General features: G+C 39.2%; 1 protein-coding gene across 6 annotated transcripts in view; it reads right to left on the bottom strand.

The window, feature by feature from the left end:
* Positions 1–10,000, bottom strand: part of LOC135217354 (cytokine receptor-like) — a 219,596-nt gene that overhangs the window by 121,428 nt on the left and 88,168 nt on the right. The gene's annotated exons all lie outside the window — the stretch shown is intronic.

The raw sequence follows: 10,000 nt of genomic DNA, 5'->3' as shown, positions 1-10,000 counted from the left end.
GATGTAACCAACAATCTTGTAAGTGTATATGTCTTCCAGATGTAACAATCATGTAAGTTTATATGTCTTCCTGTTGTAAACTTCATGGAAAAGTTTTTACGTCATGGTACCCAAGATTTTCCCAAGCCCCTTCGTACTCTCCAAATAAAATATCAAATATTCGTTCCCTTTCCACTTCAGCTCCAAAATCTGACGCCCTTTTAACAGCTCGCTTTGCGTGCAGTACATTCTTATTTGAGGAAGATGAACATGACAGAAAAAGAAACAAGCGTGAGAGGGAGACTACTCGTACAGTACACAGACATGTCGCAACCCCCCCCCCCCCCCCCCCCCCCGTCACTGATTTGCAAGCAGTTCTGCCTACATCCTTTTGGATAAGTAATCAGTATTTCCTGAGAGCTGGTTCGACCACTTCCCCTCCAATACGTTACAATCTTTCAGTGGCACATCTAATAAAAACGTCGCTCGATGCCTTTACAGCTTTTTTTTTTTTTCTTTTTTCTGCGCTTCAATTTCCTCATTCCTCTCACAGTCTGTCTATCTGTCTGCCTTGCCTGTCTCATCGTGCCAACATCTTTCGAACCATTACTACGGTAAGATAACATTTACATGATCAGTTTGGTATTAAAATAAAGAAAACATTGACAAACGTCATAAGAGCAGAGTAACAGTTCATGGTTACTTTACTCCAACTGCCCATAAACCTTTCGTTGCACAAAGGATGCATAAACAAAGCCCAGATACTGAAGGAATAAGATCTATTGCACCGATTTCAGCCTCCTGAAACCTTCGTTATCCGAGTATCACTTGACCTGGTTCTTCACTCTCTCGCGATGAACCAATGGGTTTCTTGTCGTCATTAAAAATCGTTCTATTCTATTCTAACACCTTCAAGGCTCTCACAAGATCGTCCAGTCTAAACAAACACGTTTCCTCACTCTACCTCTACCTCCCCTCCCCCCAACCCCAACTCTCCATGGCATGCTTTCTCTTATTCCAAGCTTCGTTGCGTTTCATTCTATCTCTTCGCTTTCCTTTCCTTCTTCTTGTGTCTTCCCTGCTCCTGTTCTGTTTCATCAGTGCCAGTTCCTATGAACACGTCTCTTGCACAGAAATAATTGAAATTTCAGCCTCTAATGAGGGGAGGAAGTGCACGCGTCATGAGTGTCCTTGGGAACCATCTCTAAGACGTTCTCTTGTCGAGGGAGCAGAGTTTAACTTCCTGAGATCACACTCCGACCGAAGGACCTTCAATAATGCAACCCTTGATGGCTACAGCCGCCTCCAACATCCAACGTCACTGGTCAAAGGCACTTTCATGTGCTACTCGAAAGATCTTCACAGCATCAGAGGCGAGACGCAGCCACTGCCTTTATTACTATGCAATGGAAAATGAATGAGTGACACCATTATGCGCTCTGCTTCAGCTATTTAAGACTTATATAAACAAGTAAAAAGTGCAATCGAGTTTTCTGTATAGCGGGCCATGAAACTCTCAACGCCGACCCATGAAGCCTTCAGCCAAGGCCTGGTGGTGGCTTGTGTTATTGGCACCTAAAGCGGTGCCAGATGCACGATCGTGGCTAAATTTAACCTTAAATCAAATAAAAACTACTGAGGCTTAAGGACCGCAATTTGGTATGTTTAGTGATCGGAGGGTGGATGATCAACATCAATTTGCAGCCCTCTAGCCTCAGTCGCTTTCAAGACCCGAGGGAGGGAGGACGGAACAGGTACGGACGCACAGACAAACGTTTGCTTCAAAATATATGGAAGGTAACATCAAGATCACCTTGAATAACAATAATCTCAGGCATTTGAAATAATATGACACTGCTGGCAAATCAAAATAAGATTAATGACAAATATCGGTCTCTCGATAATCTTCACCTTCCTACTGTGACTCAAACAGCAGTCGACGTTTTTAATTCCCAACGAAAACACGGGAAATTCCTGACAACTCGAAGCAAGTTCCTAATAAAAGATACTTAGCCCTCTAAGATTCTCTCTCTCTCTCTCTCTCTCTCTCTCTCTCTCTCTCTCTCTCTCTCTCTCTCTCTCTCGGCGCTGCTATTAATACCATTTCATCTTCCAACAATAGTAGGAACAACTCCATACAGTATTTATAACCTTCGGAGGGAACAAGTGTTCCAGTGATGTTCTATATAGCATCAAGGTCATTGCTACAGCTGAATCTCCACATCACACACACACGTGATCTTAAGAACATGTGTGTATGTAGTACAGTCGTGCTCAAATGCGTCCATAAACATAAAAGTAGCATGAAAATATAATCGAATGCATATAAATATATTACATTCTGTCCGTACATGATGTACTAATTTGATGAAATATTAATAGATATGTGATACGAGAGACTTCCCCGCTGGGGGGAATAGATTTCATGACATACACACACACACACAAATCAATCTTAGAGTCTTAAACGTTGACAAATACATTTTTTAAGACCTTAAGATACCCTTTTCACTGCTTCAGTCATTTTCCACGGAGCGTGCCAGTCTATTTTGTCCATTACTGACTGGGAGTCGATTCTGGGTCCCCTTGCTAAATTATTAGGGAGAATACCAAAACGTTCACCATAAACGACTCACAAGCACGCCAAATATGTACATACACTCATATATATATATATATATATAATTATTTCCCGAATAATAACGGGCAAGGGCAAGAGAAAGTTAGAATAAACATTAACGTCGCAACTACTAACATTTCAGGCTTCAAAGAACACACAGATGGAATGAATTGACCGCACGAGAGAGAAAATAAAAAGGGAAAAAAATGTCGGAGTCTCTAGTTCATCTATGACTTGCAAAACAAAGGAATGACTTGACATCGTCAAAGGGAACGTCTCGACTGCTTAACAAATACACCCTCAAGGAGAAAACAACACGGGGAAGGAATGAAGTGGAAAGACAAGCATGGCAGAGTACAAGCGTTGCCTGCCGCCATATTTCCCCACTGACGACGCAAAAGCAAGTGATAAATAAATAAATAAATAAATAAATAAATAAATAAATAAATAAATAAATAAATAAATAAATATACATAATTAATAAATTAAAATCTTAAAATTCACTCAAATAAATAAGTCACATTCATTCAGAAATAGATCAAATAAATAAGTGAACTATTGAAATTGAGGGGGGGGGGGGGGTTATTTCATAAACAGTGAACCCCAAGGTTTTTCGGGGTCATTATCTAGGACTAATATGTATATCTATTATGTTTTTACGGTCATCCCCAAAAAACCTTTGGGTTTACTATTTAGGAAAGATCCCATGAATGAATGAACTCTTTAAAATGAAATAAAAATCATAAATGAACAATAATGAAATAAGATATAAGTACGTGGCTAATTTTTTTTTTCTTTGTGGGGGGGGGGGGGCAGCCATTTAGTCTCGAACTATTTAGCAAACATCAACTACGCAATCTAAAAGTTACAGAAACAGATTAATCAGCCTTCCCCTGACCTCTCGAGGTAATGGGGAAGGATTTTATTCTCAGGATTTGGTGGTGGTGGTGAGGGGGGTGGGGGTGTTAGGAATGAATTTCCTTTGCATAAACAAAAATTGAAAGAGCAAAACGCACTCTCATTCATTGCATTATTCACAGGATATGGTCATGGGCCTTATAATTAATGACAATTGTACAAAATTCTCCATGCAGAATCCAGCTACTACGCCTGTGCTTTCTGTTTGTCTGTTTATGAATCAATAGAGAGAGAGAGAGAGAGAGAGAGAGAGAGAGAGAGAGAGAGAGAGAGAGAGAGAGAGAGAGAGAGCGGAGGTTAAATGTAATTCCTATTACTCTAAATTGGGCTATTCTCAAAATTAACCTGAAAATAAAGGCAGCATGAACAAACGATTAATATTCTTCCGAACAAAAGGAAAGTTCTTCCCCGCAACCAGTTATCGTTAGTTCCTACTGGATACAGATCACATCTTTCCTGACTAAAACTAATCCATTTCGGGAATCAGCAACGTCCTTCTTTGTCCAAACCAACAACTCAATACTGCGGAGTGATTTACTTCAGTCCTGAGCATCTTAATAAGAGCACTCACGCAGTCGCTAGATTTTAATTGCAGTTTCTGTTCTTGCTGACTGTAGTCATACCACTACCGAAGGTCATCACTTTTATGACCAATGTCACGGATATAATGAAAGGTTGCAATTTTCAAATAGCTTCCCTTGATGAAGACTATATGATAATATCCAAGTCTTAATATCAGTGATCCTTGCTTCTTCATTCTAGTCAAGTTTCTGGACAGCCCAAGAAAATATGATGAAAAAAAAGTTTTATATTTGGTTCGTCTTCCGTTCTTATCAGCGCATGAACATCGATTTTCTCATTATCAACATCGCACGAAAATTTAAATTCTTGATCTGGAGATTTCCACAAAAATTCAGCACACACACACACACACACTATATATATATATATATATATATATATATATATATATATATATATTATTTGAGAGAGAGAGAGAGAGAGAGAGAGAGAGAGAGAGAGAGAGAGAGAGAGAGAGTTTCCATTGAGCTGAAATTGATTGCATTGGATGATCCGCTCCATTGTAGGTACTCAAATTCTGTAGGCTTTATAAAAAGTAATAAGTCACGTCTATTGTCTGAGGATTTCAGGTGGCGAGACAAACCAACTTCAAGTTGAAGTAATGATTTTGTACGTCGTTCACTGCTCTTCTGTTTGAGCTGAGCTAAACAGGTTTGTAAGCAATCGTCTGAGAAATCCAGGACTCCCTCTCCCCTTCCCTCCCCGCCCCCCAACCGACGTAAGAGTGGCCAAGTAGGCGCCATTGCAGTGTTGCCATCGAAAGGAAGGCTGAGGTAAATCGGCAAATTTTAGACTGTGAATAATGCTTGCGTTGTTAAGTGGAAAACTTCGTAGCTCAGGTGCCTGCCGAATGCTATTTCATTACCATATGACCGGTGGTAAATGAATTGCCATATAAGGTGAAAGGCCCGAGGAGCAGCACCTATAAATGAACTACTTGCATTAAGCTGCGTGTATGCGTTTGTACGTTTGTGTGTGGTTGACGTATACTTGATGAAGATTATAGACTATTGATAGTTTTGGGGTATGGTAGTATTTCAAGAGCTATTTCTTATTCCTGCATGATTTTCCTAGTTAATAATGACGTCAGACCGCGATTCGCATAGATGCTGAAGCCTTATGCTTAGAAATTTGGGTCTCATAATTCTACGAACCTTCTGAACAATTCCTTAGAATTCATCGATCGGAGAAAGTTGCCAGAGTAAATTTTTAGTTCCTATAAATTAGGCTAACAGAATATACTACATAGAACTTAATTTAAACAACTGCTGTGCTTCATGTGCTACAATCTGAGAACAAAAATTGATATTTCATCGCCATATTTCCTCCATAGTGAAATGTAAACACCTTCAGAGGGAACAAAAAAACAACGTCCTGCAACCTTCCCTGACTGCTCGTGACGCACGAAAATAGGCAAATGCCGTTGCCAGAATTATAAATAGTTAGCTCATATTTGTAACAAAGGAACACTTAATGTAATAGAACCAAGTCCAAAATGATATTAGCCTAATAATATCAAAGACTAACTGGTAATATCGCATTTCTTAATAAGAAAGATGTCTATTAGGAGTGGGCGAAAAGGCAAATTGGCATCTCACTTCCAAGTATTAGTGTGACCTTACTGGTGGTCGCCAGTGCTTCGTTTTATGTCATATTGCATCGTCCGTTGAACACGCGACGTGAAACCTGCTCTTCTTTAGCAGCGCTCTCACTTGGGAGGGCCAAGCACAGGATTATCGCATACTTCTCAAATAGTTTTTCTACACTTTTAGCAGATTATGAAGAGAAGTTAAATCAGAACAACTGCCACAAATTCAAGTAACATCAGACGATACTGGAAATGAGTATTTCCAACTAACTTCTTTTTTTTTTCTCACTGGTACAATGCACTCACGTTATACACTCCAATATACACTCACACGTTGTATCTACGTACGTATATACATCAATTCCCCAGTTGCTGAAGGTATACTATACGTACTTTCCGGATATACAACTGTAATGCCTTCAAACGTACTAAAACACCTGTTTTTCAAGCCACGAGGAAATAATTACACATGAAAATTCTACCTACTGTATCACGTGGGTTTTCAGTCAAGCGAGGGCGAAAACTAGGGGCAAACTTACTGCAAGTGAAAGAACAATGCAAACTGGGCACTCTCGTTAACGTACGTGGAGCAACTGCCGGGAAAACTACGAGGTGACGGGAAGAAAACCTCAAAGTACCGATGTGCTTCATTAAGTTCTGAGGAGCGCTCGAGTTCTCCTAGGAATTCTCAAGTTTGTCGCTCAGTTTCCAAGAAATTCCAAAATAAATCATGTTTATGGTTTCTCGAGATGGCAAGATAACTCAAAATGGACGGACTCAAGATACCGTCTACTATTCCGTCTCCCTTCCCTGTCGACTTGAATGGGCATTTCAAAGGCCATGACAGTTTTCTTGTGACGACATTAGTTTTAACACCGGCACATCGTCTCGTCTCATAGTTCCACTTGGATTGACTTTCCTTATCTACATACTTTCCTGTCTTCTCCCTGTCTACCTGTCTGCTAGTCTGTCTCTGTCTATTCGTCCGTTGACTGCACGCAATCTTCTTTCTTATTCTGTCAAACTCACAGATGGAACTTGGGTTTTAATGTTTCTGAAGCGCTGGATGATTGTCACTCTCGGCTGACGGGCCAGCTCGAAGTCATCTCCTTTCAGGTATATTTACCAAGCATACATGGTTCCATAATATATATATATCTATCCTTTTTAGATCAGATCTTTTCATTTTTCTTAAACATCTTCTATATGATAACTAGTGGGCACGTCAACGATTTTGGCCTGGCGAGAGTGACCTTTGTGTACCATATATATTATGAAAATGATAAAAATTACGGTGCCCCTGAATCATTTAATTGACAGCAGGCTAGGATAACTTCCATAAGGTGATAGCTGTTCTTAGGAACCTCACCTGTTCCCCCAAAATTATCTTCCTCCCTTCAGTCCTATGTAGGATAAAGATGAGCGTGGGATTACCCTTCTCGTCCATCCTATCACAGGTAAAGATTAACCTGTCCACAAGTTTATTTATTTATTTATTTTTTGTCAGTACCGGCGGGGAAAATAGAAGAAAGGAGGAGTTCAGGGTGGATTCGTTTGACAGAGTCAGTTACGAAATTGTTTTATGATGGTAGGATAATGGGTTTTCTCGTCTGATTCACGACAGACATCTAGCTGCTGTGTACAGTTGCCTCTCAAATATGTCTTAATAATATTATCATTCCTTTAACAAAATAAATATTGAAAATCTTGTTCTCAAATATAATTCTTAAATAAGAAAACAAGGAAACGTCCATAACCGTCTCCCACTCGAGAGAGAGAGAGAGAGAGAGAGAGAGAGAGAGAGAGAGAGAGAGAGCCCAAGCATGGAGCGAAAGAGTGATAATAGAACAAATCAATAGTTCTTGTAAGAAATGTTAGAAATCTCGTCTCTCGGAAGTTCTGCTCCACCTCCGAAGAAGGAAGGCTCCGTGGAGGAGCAGAGGCAGAGGCAGCCCTCGACCGATGTCGATACATCAGATGTCGTGCGGACGAGGGAGTTCAGTCGAAGACAGCAAGGCTGCCATTGCCACGATCGCCTGTCACGAAGCTGCCAAACGCACGCAAGCACAAACAGTCCAACATACAACATTCGCATGAACATTCTGATACACACTCACATACACTCGCTCATTCGAGTTTCACCAACACACTACTGGACTGACTGACTGACTCGGTTACCGGGTGCCTTTGTTAAAAGTAAACTGACTTATAACAGGTGGTTGTTAAAAAATTTATTTACAGAAAAAATTGAAAATCTATTCAACAAAAAATACAATGATTTTGATTTATAATTCTTTCTAACCAATAGTAATTGTAAATATTGTATGTATATTTCATTTTGTAATATTTTGTTATACCCTACGTACTATGTAATGACTGTGATATTTTTCTAATAAAAGATAAAAAAAAAAAATCCACTGAAAATTACTGTTCCCAATATTTGATATCAATACGGTCTTCTTTCATGACTCCAGAAGCACAGCCTCATTGAAAGGGAAAATTAAATTCCAACTTCATTCATTTTCAAAGACAGGTCACCAGAGGACCTGACTTATTCTTGATTGAGCGAACATGAGATCCAATACAGCTAGCACAATCTCATTTTGGACACCAACCCCCTAACAGTTAATGGATACGGCATCAATTTGAAATGTTTGAAGATCCATATATAAATGATTAAATCTAGTGTCCAAATCTACTGGATATGGTTATACGGGGGAAAAATAATAATCATAAAAATAACATACTGTTCAATAAAATGGCATTATCAGCTCTAATATTCCACAAAATCATTTCTCCCAGCCATCCTGTGATCACTGGTCAGTTTAGGTCTAACCACAGCACTGAAAGAAAAAAAAGAAAAAAAAAGAAAAAAATAAGGAAATTTGGGGTCATAAAAACTTGAAAAGATTAGAGTGTGAAATCAGTTCGACTGGCGCTGCTAATTTACTGAATCGAACTTGTTCAAGCAAGGGTCTACTTCCCACCATTAATAATAATAATAATAATAATAATAATAATAATAATAATAATCTATGCAAATTAAGCTGTCATTTTGTTTCATTCACGGACAATACATGAGACAGACTAAAAAGAACTAGCCAGCGATGACAATTGGCACAATGGCTACAGAGGGGAGAGCTAAAGAAGGGAACTGAAAGGAATGATAACAGCGGCACAAGATCAGGCCCTAAGAACCAGATATGTTCAAAGTACGATAGACGGAAATAACATCTCTCCCATATGTAGGAAGTGCAATACGAAAAGTGAAACCATAAAAACCACATAGCAAAGTGAATGCCCGGGGCACTTGCACAGAACCAGTACAAAAAGAGGCATGATTCAGTAGCAAAAAGCCCTCCACTGGAGCCTGTGCAAAGAAACATCAGCTACCTTGCAAAAAGTAAATAAAGTGGTACGAGCACCAACCTGAAGGAGTGATAGAAAAACGATCAGCAAAAGATCCTCTGGGACTATGGTATCAGAACGGATAGGGTTGATATTCGTGCAAACAGACCAGCATGTGACGTTGATGACAAGGTCAAGAAGAAAGTATCACTCATTGATGTCGCAATACCATGGGACACACCGGAGAGTTGAGAGAAAGAGCGCGGGAAAAAATTGGATAAGTATCAAGATCTGAAAATAGAAATAAGAAGGGGGGGATAATGGATAATGCCAGTGGAAATTCGTACCCATTTAATCATAGGAGCACTAGGCACGATTCCCAAGATCCCTGAAAAGGAATCTAGAAAAAACTAGAGGGCTGAAGTAGCTCCGGGCCTTCATGCAGAAAGAGTGTGATCCTAGAAACGGCACACATAGTAAGAAGAGTGATGGACTCCTAAGGAGGCAGGATGCAACCGGACCACACACTATAAAATAACCACCCAGTCGAATTGGAGGACTGTGATAGAGCAAAAAAAAAAAAAAAAAAAAAAAAAAAAATAATAATAATAATAATAATAATAATAATAATAATAAAGGACTCCTAAGGAGCGAGGGATGCCAACCGGAACCCCACACTATAAATACCATCAGTCGAATTGGGAGGACTGTAATAGACAAAAAGAAAATAATAATAATAATAATAATAATAAATAAAAAAATATTAATATTGATTTCGATTCGAGGAGGTAAAATATATCAAGAGCCACGATTCAATACTTTTTGCAGAAGCAATCAGACATGTACATTACCAAAAAAATAAAAATATACGTACGTTTCGGACAAAGATAAGACTAACAGTAAGGAATGGCGAAGTTAAGGTTTTCCTAAAGACCAAAGTTCAGTATTTCCAAACGGTTCAAAAT

Source organism: Macrobrachium nipponense, chromosome 7 (genome assembly GCF_015104395.2).
Source record: "Macrobrachium nipponense isolate FS-2020 chromosome 7, ASM1510439v2, whole genome shotgun sequence".
NCBI classification, from domain to species: Eukaryota; Metazoa; Arthropoda; class Malacostraca; order Decapoda; family Palaemonidae; genus Macrobrachium; species Macrobrachium nipponense.
Note: the sequence above shows the minus strand (reverse complement) of the source record. Positions and strands in the feature narration are given on the sequence as shown.